The 15,514-nt window shown below is 42.0% G+C and overlaps 1 protein-coding gene across 3 annotated transcripts in view; it reads left to right on the forward strand.

Annotated features, from left to right (window-relative positions):
* LOC137660212 (axin-1-like) overlaps positions 1–15,514 on the forward strand; it is a 132,936-nt gene that overhangs the window by 39,914 nt on the left and 77,508 nt on the right. The window lies entirely within an intron of this gene.

Consider the following 15,514-nt stretch of genomic DNA (forward strand, 5'->3'; position numbering starts at 1 on the left):
CCTGATGTGTTTAATTTTCCAAATTGGCTAAAGCTTTGTCATTTGTTCCAAAGTGCACAATTTTATTTCCAGTTTATGTCATCTTGATCAGCAATATTTGCTCATTAAACAATATGCTTCATCATAACTTAGTTGAAATTCATTGTACACACTTGAGTAATAATAACGTCATTTCTACTGAAGATCAAAGCTCTCAAATCAGGCTGCACTATACTTATATGCAAAATAACTTGGACAAATTCATGGATTTTCTTTTGGAAAATTAGAATTTTAAATCAAAATTTTGAATTTGTTTCATTCTCTTAAATTGAAAGATTATAGAATTTGTTAATTTAATCCATTTATAGGGTGGCATATGCTAAGCTCATAGTCATGCAGTATGCTGAACTTCATTTCCAAGTTGAGGTTTTAACTGAAGCAAAGTTGTATGATATACACTATTAACATTTTCTCACAGACAAAACTGTTTCTTTTTCCTTCGGCAAAATTCTTCTGGTTTCTCTGGTTAGATCTCAGAAACATTTATAAAACCACAGTACCTGCTTTAGTCTCTTACATCTGGTGAACCACCTGTCACAAATTATAACTCCAGCTTCCATCAAGATATTAGCTCAGAGTATTTAGTCATATGCTGTGTAACATTTAATCAGTCTTAGTAATTTTTAAAAAAGATAACCTATTTATCTTTCCTGATAATTTTTTACTATAATTTTGTAGGTTTGGATTTATTAACCCTTTTACCCCCAAAGGACGTACTGGTACATTTCACTAAAGCCATCCCTTTACCCCCATGGACGTACCGGTATGTCCTTGCAAGAAAATGCTATAAAATTTTTTTTTTCATATTTTTGATAATTTTTTGAAAAAATTCAGGCATTTTCCAAGAGAATGAGACCAACCTGACCTCTCTATGACAAAAATTAAGGCTGTTAGAGCAATTTAAAAAAAATATACTGCAAAATGTGGTGGGGAAAAAAATAACCCCCTGGGGGTTAAGGGTTGGAAATTTCCAAATAGCCTGGTGGTTAAAGAGTTAATCAGTCTTAGTAATTTTTAAAAATAATAACCTATTTATCTTTCATGATCATTTTTTACTATAATTTTGTAGGTTTGGATTTATTAATTCACGCTATTGTGCCATAAGGAACATAAGGAAAATAAGCTCTTAATATGTCATATCTGATTATAGCCATCTAGATCACATTAATTTTGTATAGTACGAGTCACTTTGTTACCCCTGTCAAGGAGGTTATAAAATAGTCATTATTTTACTTATTCATTTGTCTGTTTGTCTGTCTGTGGACAGGATTATGTCAAAACTGCTCGACGGATTTCGACGAAATTTTCACAACAGATAGATCTTAGGTTATGGACAACCCCATTGAAATTTGCGGATGATGAGGATCAGGATCGTGATTTTGTGTTTCTGTTTGTCTGTGGACAGTATTACGTCAACTCCTCGACGGATTTTGACAAAATTTCCACCTCAAATAGATCTAAATTCATGGACGACTTCATTAAATAATGATGATCTGGATTCTGTGTCTAAATTACGTTAAAACTACTCAACAGATTTTGACAAGATTTTTACCACAGATAGATCTTTGGTTATAGACGATTCCGTTAAGTTTTGGTGATGACCTCAATCTGGATTCTATATCTGGATTTGCATTTTCGCTATTTTAAAGATAACGTCAAAACAAATTGCCTGATTTTGACGAAATTTACACCACAGATAGATCATAGGTCATGGACAACTCCATTAACTTTTTTGGAATTAATCCGGATATTAGATCCAAATTTACATTTTTTTGTCTGCCTCTCTCTGAAGACAGGATTATATCAAAATTACATGACAGATTCTAACAAAATTTTCACCACAAATAGATCTTAGCTCATGGATGACCTCATTAAATTTTGGAGATAATCCGGATCAGGATTCAAGCTCCGGATTTACATTTTTGTCATTTTAAAGATAACGTCAAATCAAATTGACGGATTTCGACGAAATTTCCACCACAGATAGATCTTAGGCCATAGACGACTTCAATAACCTTTGGCAGAGGTTAGAAAACTCTGATTGCTCTTGTTTACTTATATAATCGCAATTTGATGTTTCTCAGATTATTTAATTTCCCAAAGGTGGATTTCACTGGAAAGAGTTCATAAACAGCACAAGCTATTTAACAGGGTCTACGTTGATTTTATTTCTCTCTCTATCAGTCAAATAGCTTTCAATTTCAGTTCAATTATTAACCCTTTTATTCCCAAAGGACGTACTGGTATGTTTCGCAAAACTCATCCCCCCATGGACATACCGGTACATCCTTGCAAAAAACTGCTATTTGCAATTTTTTTTTTTGCATATTTTTGATAATTTTTTGAGAAAATTCAGGCATTTTCCAAGAGAATGAGACCAACCTGACCTCTCTATGATGAAAATTAAGGCTGTTGGAGCAATTTAAAAAAAAATATACTGCAAAATGTGCTTGAAAAAAAATAACCCCTGGGGGTTAAGGGTTGGAAAGTTCCAAATAGCCTGGGGGTAAAAGGGTTGAGCCTTTGTTGTCATTATTAGGAAAGCTTTCTTTAATGCTTTTCTCTGACTTTCATTTGGGTAACCATTTGTTACTTTAGGCTTGTACTTGGTACAATACTTTATAGACCTTATGGCTTTGCATTTTTGATTTGTGCAACGTTTTTTTAGACTACAATATTTATATGAATTATGCAAATCTAGATTTATTAATTCAACATTTATACAGCCAGTGTTCCTCAGGGAACCATACTTTTTTTTTACCTTCTGTATACTGTAGTAGTTTTTACTGTAGTTTTTTTTTTATTTTTCATATACTCTAGTAGATTTTATACTGTAGTAGTTTTATATTTTCTTTATACCGTAGTAGTTTTTTTATTTTTTATGTACTGTACTGTAGTAGTTTATTTTTTACTTTCTGTGTACTGTAGTAGTTTTTTATTTTTTATATACTGTAGTAGTTTCACTGTGTAATTGAGGAAATTTTTACTTTCTATACACTGTAGTAGTTTTTTATTTTTTCATCTACTGTAGTAGTTTTTTATTTTTTATTTACTGTAGTATTTTTTTACTTCTCATATGCTTTAGTAGAATCTAATCTAATTTGATATTTTACCCTAGCTGTCTGGACTTCGTATTAGCTTTCTTTAGTCATTTCTGTTGAATTTTACTCTTACGTTGGTGAGCGTAAGATATATCCCGGGCAGATACTGATGCTGAAATGCGTGAATTTTGTTCAAGGTGCACATACAGGAATTACACTCAAGTCTCTGCTCAAGGTTCAGTTGTGCTGGTATTACTGCAGTAAGTCTTGGAGCATTAGTGTTAATAAGAAACTTTGAGCTGTCAGCATACTTCCCAACATCATCATTTTTATTATTATTATTTATTATTATTATTATTATTATTATTATTATTATTATTATTATTATTATTATTATTATTAGCAGCAGCTAAGCTACAACTCTTGTTGGCAAAGCGAGATGCTAAGAGGCCAAGGGCTCCAACATGGAAAAATAGCCCAGTGGGGAAAGGAAATAAATAAATAAATGATGTAAGAAGTAAAGAACAATTAAAATAAAATATTTGTATAGTTGCAGAGCTGTTTTCCTCTTAACACTATTTGCTTCCCCATTTCGTCCTTCCTTGACAAAATACTCCTCCTCTCCACCACCTAGTTCCATTGATTCCTGTTTCTTTCCTGGGGAGAGGGAGATCTCTTATGGGGAATTTTAACAAAATCATGCACATTTCCTCTTTCCAATTCATGATAACACTAGTCCTTCCTACAACCTCTGCTCATGTGGGTGTTTGTTTTTTCTGCTACTACTGATGCCTATAAACTTTGATCCTTTTCCTGTTTTCTAAATTACTATTTCTTGTTCAAACTAATTTTTTTCCCCAAATTTTGTTTCTTCCTTGTCTAATTCTTCCACTGTCCAAGTTGAGTCTGGCCAGTAGGAGTTAGCTATTGTTTCTCCCTTGTCTTATTCTTCCACTGTCCAAGTTGGGTCTGGCCAGTAGGAGTTAGCTATTGTTTCTCCCTTGTCTTATTCTTCCACTGTCCAAGTTGGGTCTGGCCAGTAGGAGTTGGGCATTGTTTCTCCCTTGTCTTATTCTTCCACTGTCCAAGTTGGGTCTGGCCAGTAGGAGTTGGGCATTGTTTCGCCCTCGTCTAATTCTTCCACTGTCCAAGTTGGGTCTGGCCAGTAGGAGTTGGGCATTGTTTCGCCCTCGTCTAATTCTTCCACTGTCCAAGTTGGGTCTGGCCAGTAGGAGTTGGGCATTGTTTCGCCCTCGTCTAATTCTTCCACTGTCCAAGTTGGGTCTGGCCAGTAGGAGTTGGGCATTGTTTGGCCCTCGTCTAATTCTTCCACTGTCCAAGTTGGGTCTGGCCAGTAGGAGTTGGGCATTGTTTGGCCCTCGTCTAATTCTTCCACTGTCCAAGTTGGGTCTGGCCAGTAGGAGTTGGGCATTGTTTGGCCCTCGTCTAATTCTTCCACTGTCCAAGGTGGGTCTGGCCAGTAGGAGTTGGGCATTGTTTGGCCCTCGTCTTATTCTTCCACTGTCCAAGGTGGGTCTGGCCAGTAGGAGTTGGGCATTGTTTGGCCCTCGTCTTATTCTTCCACTGTCCAAGGTGGGTCTGGCCAGTAGGAGTTGGGCATTGTTTGGCCCTCGTCTTATTCTTCCACTGTCCAAGGTGGGTCTGGCCAGTAGGAGTTGGGCATTGTTTGGCCCTCGTCTAATTCTTCCACTGTCCAAGGTGGGTCTGGCCAGTAGGAGTTGGGCATTGTTTGGCCCTCGTCTAATTCTTCCACTGTCCAAGGTGGGTCTGGCCAGTAGGAGTTGGGCATTGTTTGGCCCTCGTCTAATTCTTCCACTGTCCAAGGTGGGTCTGGCCAGTAGGAGTTGGGCATTGTTTGGCCCTCGTCTTATTCTTCCACTGTCCAAGGTGGGTCTGGCCAGTAGGAGTTGGGCATTGTTTGGCCCTCGTCTTATTCTTCCACTGTCCAAGGTGGGTCTGGCCAGTAGGAGTTGGGCATTGTTTGGCCCTCGTCTTATTCTTCCACTGTCCAAGGTGGGTCTGGCCAGTAGGAGTTGGGCATTGTTTGGCCCTCGTCTTATTCTTCCACTGTCCAAGGTGGGTCTGGCCAGTAGGAGTTGGGCATTGTTTGGCCCTCGTCTTATTCTTCCACTGTCCAAGGTGGGTCTGGCCAGTAGGAGTTGGGCATTGTTTGGCCCTCGTCTTATTCTTCCACTGTCCAAGGTGGGTCTGGCCAGTAGGAGTTGGGCATTGTTTGGCCCTCGTCTTATTCTTCCACTGTCCAAGGTGGGTCTGGCCAGTAGGAGTTGGGCATTGTTTGGCCCTCGTCTTATTCTTCCACTGTCCAAGGTGGGTCTGGCCAGTAGGAGTTGGGCATTGTTTGGCCCTCGTCTTATTCTTCCACTGTCCAAGGTGGGTCTGGCCAGTAGGAGTTGGGCATTGTTTGGCCCTCGTCTTATTCTTCCACTGTCCAAGGTGGGTCTGGCCAGTAGGAGTTGGGCATTGTTTGGCCCTCGTCTTATTCTTCCACTGTCCAAGGTGGGTCTGGCCAGTAGGAGTTGGGCATTGTTTGGCCCTCGTCTTATTCTTCCACTGTCCAAGGTGGGTCTGGCCAGTAGGAGTTGGGCATTGTTTGGCCCTCGTCTTATTCTTCCACTGTCCAAGGTGGGTCTGGCCAGTAGGAGTTGGGCATTGTTTGGCCCTCGTCTTATTCTTCCACTGTCCAAGGTGGGTCTGGCCAGTAGGAGTTGGGCATTGTTTGGCCCTCGTCTTATTCTTCCACTGTCCAAGGTGGGTCTGGCCAGTAGGAGTTGGGCATTGTTTGGCCCTCGTCTTATTCTTCCACTGTCCAAGGTGGGTCTGGCCAGTAGGAGTTGGGCATAGTTTGGCCCTCGTCTTATTCTTCCACTGTCCAAGGTGGGTCTGGCCAGTAGGAGTTGGGCATTGTTTGGCCCTCGTCTAATTCTTCCACTGTCCAAGGTGGGTCTGGCCAGTAGGAGTTGGGCATTGTTTGGCCCTCGTCTAATTCTTCCACTGTCCAAGGTGGGTCTGGCCAGTAGGAGTTGGGCATTGTTTGGCCCTCGTCTTATTCTTCCACTGTCCAAGGTGGGTCTGGCCAGTAGGAGTTGGGCATTGTTTGGCCCTCGTCTTATTCTTCCACTGTCCAAGGTGGGTCTGGCCAGTAGGAGTTGGGCATTGTTTGGCCCTCGTCTTATTCTTCCACTGTCCAAGGTGGGTCTGGCCAGTAGGAGTTGGGCATTGTTTGGCCCTCGTCTTATTCTTCCACTGTCCAAGGTGGGTCTGGCCAGTAGGAGTTGGGCATTGTTTGGCCCTCGTCTTATTCTTCCACTGTCCAAGGTGGGTCTGGCCAGTAGGAGTTGGGCATTGTTTGGCCCTCGTCTTATTCTTCCACTGTCCAAGGTGGGTCTGGCCAGTAGGAGTTGGGCATTGTTTGGCCCTCGTCTTATTCTTCCACTGTCCAAGGTGGGTCTGGCCAGTAGGAGTTGGGCATTGTTTGGCCCTCGTCTTATTCTTCCACTGTCCAAGGTGGGTCTGGCCAGTAGGAGTTGGGCATTGTTTGGCCCTCGTCTTATTCTTCCACTGTCCAAGGTGGGTCTGGCCAGTAGGAGTTGGGCATTGTTTGGCCCTCGTCTTATTCTTCCACTGTCCAAGGTGGGTCTGGCCAGTAGGAGTTGGGCATTGTTTGGCCCTCGTCTTATTCTTCCACTGTCCAAGGTGGGTCTGGCCAGTAGGAGTTGGGCATTGTTTGGCCCTCGTCTTATTCTTCCACTGTCCAAGGTGGGTCTGGCCAGTAGGAGTTGGGCATTGTTTGGCCCTCGTCTTATTCTTCCACTGTCCAAGGTGGGTCTGGCCAGTAGGAGTTGGGCATTGTTTGGCCCTCGTCTTATTCTTCCACTGTCCAAGGTGGGTCTGGCCAGTAGGAGTTGGGCATTGTTTGGCCCTCGTCTTATTCTTCCACTGTCCAAGGTGGGTCTGGCCAGTAGGAGTTGGGCATTGTTTGGCCCTCGTCTTATTCTTCCACTGTCCAAGGTGGGTCTGGCCAGTAGGAGTTGGGCATTGTTTGGCCCTCGTCTAATTCTTCCACTGTCCAAGGTGGGTCTGGCCAGTAGGAGTTGGGCATTGTTTGGCCCTCGTCTTATTCTTCCACTGTCCAAGTTGGGTCTGGCCAGTAGGAGTTGGGCATTGTTTGGCCCTCGTCTAATTCTTCCACTGTCCAAGTTGGGTCTGGCCAGTAGGAGTTGGGCATTGTTTGGCCCTCGTCTTATTCTTCCACTGTCCAAGTTGGGTCTGGCCAGTAGGAGTTGGGCATTGTTTGGCCCTCGTCTTATTCTTCCACTGTCCAAGTTGGGTCTGGCCAGTAGGAGTTGGGCATTGTTTGGCCCTCGTCTTATTCTTCCACTGTCCAAGTTGGGTCTGGCCAGTAGGAGTTGGGCATTGTTTGGCCCTCGTCTTATTCTTCCACTGTCCAAGTTGGGTCTGGCCAGTAGGAGTTGGGCATAGTTTGGCCCTCGTCTTATTCTTCCACTGTCCAAGTTGGGTCTGGCCAGTAGGAGTTGGGCATTGTTTGGCCCTCGTCTTATTCTTCCACTGTCCAAGTTGGGTCTGGCCAGTAGGAGTTGGGCATAGTTTGGCCCTCGTCTTATTCTTCCACTGTCCAAGTTGGGTCTGGCCAGTAGGAGTTGGGCATAGTTTGGCCCTCGTCTAATTCTTCCACTGTCCAAGTTGGGTCTGGCCAGTAGGAGTTGGGCATAGTTTGGCCCTCGTCTTATTCTTCCACTGTCCAAGTTGGGTCTGGCCAGTAGGAGTTGGGCATTGTTTGGCCCTCGTCTTATTCTTCCACTGTCCAAGTTGGGTCTGGCCAGTAGGAGTTGGGCATAGTTTGGCCCTCGTCTTATTCTTCCACTGTCCAAGTTGGGTCTGGCCAGTAGGAGTTGGGCATAGTTTGGCCCTCGTCTTATTCTTCCACTGTCCAAGTTGGGTCTGGCCAGTAGGAGTTGGGCATAGTTTGGCCCTCGTCTTATTCTTCCACTGTCCAAGTTGGGTCTGGCCAGTAGGAGTTGGGCATTGTTTGGCCCTCGTCTTATTCTTCCACTGTCCAAGTTGGGTCTGGCCAGTAGGAGTTGGGCATAGTTTGGCCCTCGTCTTATTCTTCCACTGTCCAAGTTGGGTCTGGCCAGTAGGAGTTGGGCATAGTTTGGCCCTCGTCTTATTCTTCCACTGTCCAAGTTGGGTCTGGCCAGTAGGAGTTGGGCATTGTTTGGCCCTCGTCTAATTCTTCCACTGTCCAAGTTGGGTCTGGCCAGTAGGAGTTGGGCATTGTTTGGCCCTCGTCTTATTCTTCCACTGTCCAAGTTGGGTCTGGCCAGTAGGAGTTGGGCATAGTTTGGCCCTCGTCTTATTCTTCCACTGTCCAAGTTGGGTCTGGCCAGTAGGAGTTGGGCATTGTTTGGCCCTCGTCTTATTCTTCCACTGTCCAAGTTGGGTCTGGCCAGTAGGAGTTGGGCATTGTTTGGCCCTCGTCTTATTCTTCCACTGTCCAAGTTGGGTCTGGCCAGTAGGAGTTGGGCATTGTTTGGCCCTCGTCTTATTCTTCCACTGTCCAAGTTGGGTCTGGCCAGTAGGAGTTGGGCATAGTTTGGCCCTCGTCTTATTCTTCCACTGTCCAAGTTGGGTCTGGCCAGTAGGAGTTGGGCATAGTTTGGCCCTCGTCTTATTCTTCCACTGTCCAAGTTGGGTCTGGCCAGTAGGAGTTGGGCATAGTTTGGCCCTCGTCTTATTCTTCCACTGTCCAAGTTGGGTCTGGCCAGTAGGAGTTGGGCATTGTTTGGCCCTCGTCTTATTCTTCCACTGTCCAAGTTGGGTCTGGCCAGTAGGAGTTGGGCATTGTTTGGCCCTCGTCTTATTCTTCCACTGTCCAAGTTGGGTCTGGCCAGTAGGAGTTGGGCATTGTTTGGCCCTCGTCTTATTCTTCCACTGTCCAAGTTGGGTCTGGCCAGTAGGAGTTGGGCATTGTTTGGCCCTCGTCTAATTCTTCCACTGTCCAAGTTGGGTCTGGCCAGTAGGAGTTGGGCATTGTTTGGCCCTCGTCTAATTCTTCCACTGTCCAAGGTGGGTCTGGCCAGTAGGAGTTGGGCATTGTTTGGCCCTCGTCTAATTCTTCCACTGTCCAAGGTGGGTCTGGCCAGTAGGAGTTGGGCATTGTTTGGCCCTCGTCTTATTCTTCCACTGTCCAAGGTGGGTCTGGCCAGTAGGAGTTGGGCATTGTTTGGCCCTCGTCTTATTCTTCCACTGTCCAAGGTGGGTCTGGCCAGTAGGAGTTGGGCATTGTTTGGCCCTCGTCTTATTCTTCCACTGTCCAAGTTGGGTCTGGCCAGTAGGAGTTGGGCATTGTTTGGCCCTCGTCTAATTCTTCCACTGTCCAAGGTGGGTCTGGCCAGTAGGAGTTGGGCATTGTTTGGCCCTCGTCTAATTCTTCCACTGTCCAAGGTGGGTCTGGCCAGTAGGAGTTGGGCATTGTTTGGCCCTCGTCTTATTCTTCCACTGTCCAAGGTGGGTCTGGCCAGTAGGAGTTGGGCATTGTTTGGCCCTCGTCTTATTCTTCCACTGTCCAAGGTGGGTCTGGCCAGTAGGAGTTGGGCATTGTTTGGCCCTCGTCTTATTCTTCCACTGTCCAAGGTGGGTCTGGCCAGTAGGAGTTGGGCATTGTTTGGCCCTCGTCTAATTCTTCCACTGTCCAAGGTGGGTCTGGCCAGTAGGAGTTGGGCATTGTTTGGCCCTCGTCTTATTCTTCCACTGTCCAAGTTGGGTCTGGCCAGTAGGAGTTGGGCATAGTTTCGCCCTCGTCTTATTCTTCCACTGTCCAAGTTGGGTCTGGCCAGTAGGAGTTGGGCATTGTTTCGCCCTCGTCTTATTCTTCCACTGTCCAAGTTGGGTCTGGCCAGTAGGAGTTGGGCATTGTTTGGCCCTCGTCTAATTCTTCCACTGTCCAAGTTGGGTCTGGCCAGTAGGAGTTGGGCATTGTTTGGCCCTCGTCTAATTCTTCCACTGTCCAAGTTGGGTCTGGCCAGTAGGAGTTGGGCATTGTTTGGCCCTCGTCTAATTCTTCCACTGTCCAAGTTGGGTCTGGCCAGTAGGAGTTGGGCATTGTTTGGCCCTCGTCTAATTCTTCCACTGTCCAAGTTGGGTCTGGCCAGTAGGAGTTGGGCATTGTTTGGCCCTCGTCTAATTCTTCCACTGTCCAAGTTGGGTCTGGCCAGTAGGAGTTGGGCATTGTTTGGCCCTCGTCTAATTCTTCCACTGTCCAAGTTGGGTCTGGCCAGTAGGAGTTGGGCATTGTTTGGCCCTCGTCTAATTCTTCCACTGTCCAAGTTGGGTCTGGCCAGTAGGAGTTGGGCATTGTTTGGCCCTCGTCTAATTCTTCCACTGTCCAAGTTGGGTCTGGCCAGTAGGAGTTGGGCATTGTTTGGCCCTCGTCTTATTCTTCCACTGTCCAAGTTGGGTCTGGCCAGTAGGAGTTGGGCATTGTTTGGCCCTCGTCTTATTCTTCCACTGTCCAAGGTGGGTCTGGCCAGTAGGAGTTGGGCATTGTTTGGCCCTCGTCTTATTCTTCCACTGTCCAAGTTGGGTCTGGCCAGTAGGAGTTGGGCATTGTTTGGCCCTCGTCTAATTCTTCCACTGTCCAAGTTGGGTCTGGCCAGTAGGAGTTGGGCATTGTTTGGCCCTCGTCTTATTCTTCCACTGTCCAAGTTGGGTCTGGCCAGTAGGAGTTGGGCATTGTTTCGCCCTCGTCTTATTCTCCCACTGTCCAAGTTGGGTCTGGCCAGTAGGAGTTAGGCATTGTTTCGCCCTTGTCTAATTCTTCCACTGTCCAAGTTGAGTCTGGCCAGTAGGAGATGGTCCAATACCTACCCTAGTAACTGTTCCTTTGGCAAGAAACATCATCTTTGTTATGTTTCTGTTTTAAAATTATGTTCTTTTCTGTATCAAGTCTCTTGTTGATACATGAAAATAACACTATAATTTGAATTGCATTTACCAGAGTGCGCTAAGTATGAAACTATTCCTCCTTTTGAGTGCCAATTCAGGTTAGGGATAGACATCTCTTAGCCTGTTTGGTTCCCTCTTAGATTATAACCTTATTTAAATTATTTGTTAATTAAAAAAAGAAAAACTGCTATTAGTTGGATCCCCTATGAAAATTTCTGGGCTATATTAATAATAATTATTATTTTTATTGTTTCTGTGTAGTTTAACCCTGGATAGGTACGGTGGGTCGTTTGCGACCCCGAGCGTCAAAAAAAAACAGGTTTTTCTCACGTGACTCACCCCTGTGACTGAATTTGTGGGTGATCGACCTGCAGGAGGTGTCTCCCCTACACGCTCTAGTAGTGTCCAGATGTGCATTGCTGTAGCTGTACTCCTTCCCCGATTTCTGAGACGCGTCGGGGTCGTTCGCGTCCGAGTTTACCCTTCTGAGGTAGTTTGCATAATTATCAAAGTTATTACGTATTATGAAATTGTCGTAGAATGGTGCAACTTGTATAGGTTATCAGTTGTGGAAAGTCTTGGTGGATTGTTTGGCTACCATGTGCATGTTTTTTTTTTTAGTTAAAATGTCGTTCATCACCACGAGGACCATTTTACCGCGAGTGCCCCTTTTTAATTTTTTTTCATTTTTTTGCCAAGTCATTTTTCCGTAAGATATTGCCAAATAGTGTCGTAAAACTTTTGCTTGTTTAGTGTTGGAAAGTGTGTCTAGATGATCTGGCTACCCATGCATGACTTTGTTTTGGTCAGATACGACGTAGTTATTGGTATATTGGGTATTTAACTGCGGTTACCAATTTCTGTTTTTTTTCAATATTTGTAAAAATTACTACGTAGTAAGGAATTGCCGTATATTATTCATTTTTTTTTTCATGTTTATGTGTTAGAAAGTGTGCCTTGATGGTTGGGCTAACACGTGCATGTCTTTTTTTTTATCTGAGATCTCGTATATTAGAATGTCGGGCATTTTACCGCGAGTGTCCCTTTTTAATTTTTTTTAATTTTTTTGCCAAGTCATTTTTCCGTAAGATATTGCGTAATAGTGTCGTAAAACTTTTGCTTTTTTAGTGTTGGAAAGTGTGTCTAGATGATCTGGCTACCCATGCGTGATTTTGTTTTTGTCAGATACGACGTAGTTATTGGTATATTGGGTATTTAACTGCGGTTGCCAATTTCTGTTTTTTTTTCAATATTTGTAAAAATTACTACGTAGTAAGGAATTGCCGTATATTATTGATTTTTTTTTCATGTTTATGTGTTAGAAAGTGTACCTTGATGGTTGGGCTAACACGTGCATGTCTTTTTTTTTATCTGAGATGCCGTATATTAGAATGTTGGGCATTTTTCCGCGAGTGCCCCTTTTAATTTGTTTTGCATTTTTTTGCTTAGTCATGTTACCGTAAGGAATTGGCAAGTAGTGTCGCAAAACTTATATTTTTATAGTGTTGGAAAGTGTTTCTAGATGATCTGGCTACCCATGCCTATTTTTTTTTTTAGCCAGATATGGCGTATATATAAGTATGTGTTCGATTTTCCTGTGATTGCCATTTTTTCGTTTTTTCCCATTTCTTTCAAAATTACTACGTACTAAGGAACTATCACAGAGTAATATTTCATTTATATGTTTATTTGTCGGAAAATATGCCTTGATGGTTTGCCTAGCACGTGGCTGAAATTTTTTTTTCTGAAATGCCGTATATTAGAATGGCCATTTTTCCACGAGTGCCCCTTTTTATTTGTTTTGCATTTTTTTGCTTAGTCATGTTACCGTAAGGAATTGGCAAGTAGTGTCGCAAAACTTATATTTTTATAGTGTTGGAAAGTGTTTCTAGATGATCTGGCTACCCATGCCTATCTTTTTTTTAGCCAGATATGGCGTATATATAGGTATGTGTTCGATTTTCCGGTGATTGCCATTTTTTCGTTTTTTCCCAATTCTTTCAAAATTACTACGTACTAAGGAACTATCACAGAGTAATGATTCCTCTAGATGTTTATTTGTCGGAAAATTTTGTTTACTTTTTTTTTGATTGAATATCATCAAATTTTTTTTAGCTAAAATATTGTTTTACATTTTTTTTTTTTTCGATTTTATTTCCCTTCAAAAAAAATTTTTTGGGTCAGAATTTTAATTTTATAGTCGTAAAAATAATCGACAATTATCCAGCAACCCACCATACAATTTTTATGCATATCCAATAATAATTAGATTAGTAAATAACACCTTGAAATTGACATACCCTTCCTACATTTCAAGTGGCAGATTAGGGAGTCTGAGTCAGTGTGGTTGGCGGCCATTTTGTGGACATATCCGAAGCGTAAGCTGCCCTATCTATATATATTCTTGTTCCCTATAGAATTTGTGATATTTTGGTATATTTTTACCTGCATAAATATCATATTATATATTAAATATATGTATTTTTCTACGAAATTTCCAAGTACTCAAAAAATTACCTTTAGATATGGCCCCTGATATAAATGTAATTTACAAAATAATGAAGATTTTTTTACATATTTCTATTTTAGGATAACATATGTTTATTCCCTAAAAAAATTAGCCACTTCCTATTTCATTTGGGTACCCAAAAAAATTCATGAAATTTGGACAATTTTTTTTGGCCAAAAAAAGTTACCCATTTTTTCTCATTTCAGACCTTCACCTCCATGGGTCTGACTTCATCCAAAATACATCAAGATGTGTCCTAAACATTCAAGAATCAATTCCTAAAAGGATTTGTGTATATATGTATAAACTTTTTTTTTATGAATTTTTATGTCAGGTCTTTTTTTTTTTCTACTTAATTTTTTAAAATATTTATAATAAATAGTTTTTCTGCAGATGAGTAGTATTTATCTTTACAGTTGTTTTAAGCATTCATTGAAGTTTTTTTTGGCAAAAGAAAAAAGGAGGTTACTGCAAAAACTGATTTTTCAAGAATTTTTTTTGGCGTCGGGGTCGTTCGCGTCCGAGTATACCCTTAAAGGGGTGTCCGAGGACCGTACCTATCCAGGGTTAACAAGGCAACTTATTTCTATTTCTGGAAGACTCATAAGCTTTCCCTGAAGGATTTGTGTTTTACACGAGGTGAAAACAATCTTCAGGCAATGTTGAAAGACACCTGAATTCCAATTGTGTATTATCATGTCATAAAATTAAAGGTCTATAACTGAAATCAATACAACTACTGCATTGACTAAAGGTGTGTATTATTAATAACTTTTAGTACTGTCTACAAAGCAACACTTGAGATCTATAAAGATTTGTCGATGAAACACTTATTGTATGGTGTGTGGTCATGGCCTTCCTTTCTTGGTTCACTAGATGAAAGACAACAGAGCTTTAGTCTTTTTGTAAATGGTTTGTAGATCTGATCGCCGGACACTATGATAATTGGCATAAAGAAAAAGTGATAGCTTTCATTAGTTAAGTTGTTTAGGAATATTGAAGTTTTAAAATATTTATATTTTACACTCCATGGAAAATGGTATGAAATTTTTTTTTTAATTAGTATGCAGATTTTGTATGTTTCTCTTGTACACTAGTGTGTGGATGAGTTTCAACTCCTGTTAACTTTTAGAATTAATGTAGAAACTGTGACACTTTTTTTTCCAAATCTGCCTATTTACTCACAAGTTTGAGGTGTAAGAAAGTCAGTGATTTTCAGGTAAGATTAGAGAATTTCATCTTTAGTCATGGTAGTAACCTAGTCTTTTCATGCAAGAAGTGATCCTTTGTAGTGTGTTCTTAAGGAACAAAATCTTGTCTACCCTCTCCAACTGTCCCTTAAAAGGTGAAACTTATCATCAAAGCCAAGGTGTTTTTCGTCTTTTTATGCAGCCCTTCTCCACTTTTTTTTCCCTTCATAAGCTAGTTATTTACCTTGCACATCACCTAGCCCTCGTCAACCTTGCTGGTGCCTTGTACATGGTCTATAGTTTCTCGAGAGGTCGTACTCGTGTTCAGCAAGAAAGCACTGTAAAACACCATGACCCTTTATCATTCACTGTGACACAAAGTACACAACTAAAGGAAACCTTTGTTGTTATATTAAAATTCTTTTAGATTTGAAGGTAATATGGTAAGAAATTAGCCTATCAGCCTTTAAGATAAATGAAGAGATGAACTTTAGTTTCCATGATATATGTGCTATCTAGCCAGAAGTTTTAGAAATGTGGTATCATTCATACCTAAAAAGAGTTTCTACCTGGCCATGGTTATTTTTTTATCACTTGCACTGTTTTTCTACATAAGAATTTTGTCATCTAGGGTTTCTCTTGTAATCTTTTTATGATAAATCAATTAACATTAACATTTTTAGCTAGCTTGTTCAACTCCTTCAAGTAAGTTTCACAGTGTTTGAAAT

Source organism: Palaemon carinicauda, chromosome 20 (genome assembly GCF_036898095.1).
Source record: "Palaemon carinicauda isolate YSFRI2023 chromosome 20, ASM3689809v2, whole genome shotgun sequence".
NCBI lineage: Eukaryota > Metazoa > Arthropoda > Malacostraca > Decapoda > Palaemonidae > Palaemon > Palaemon carinicauda.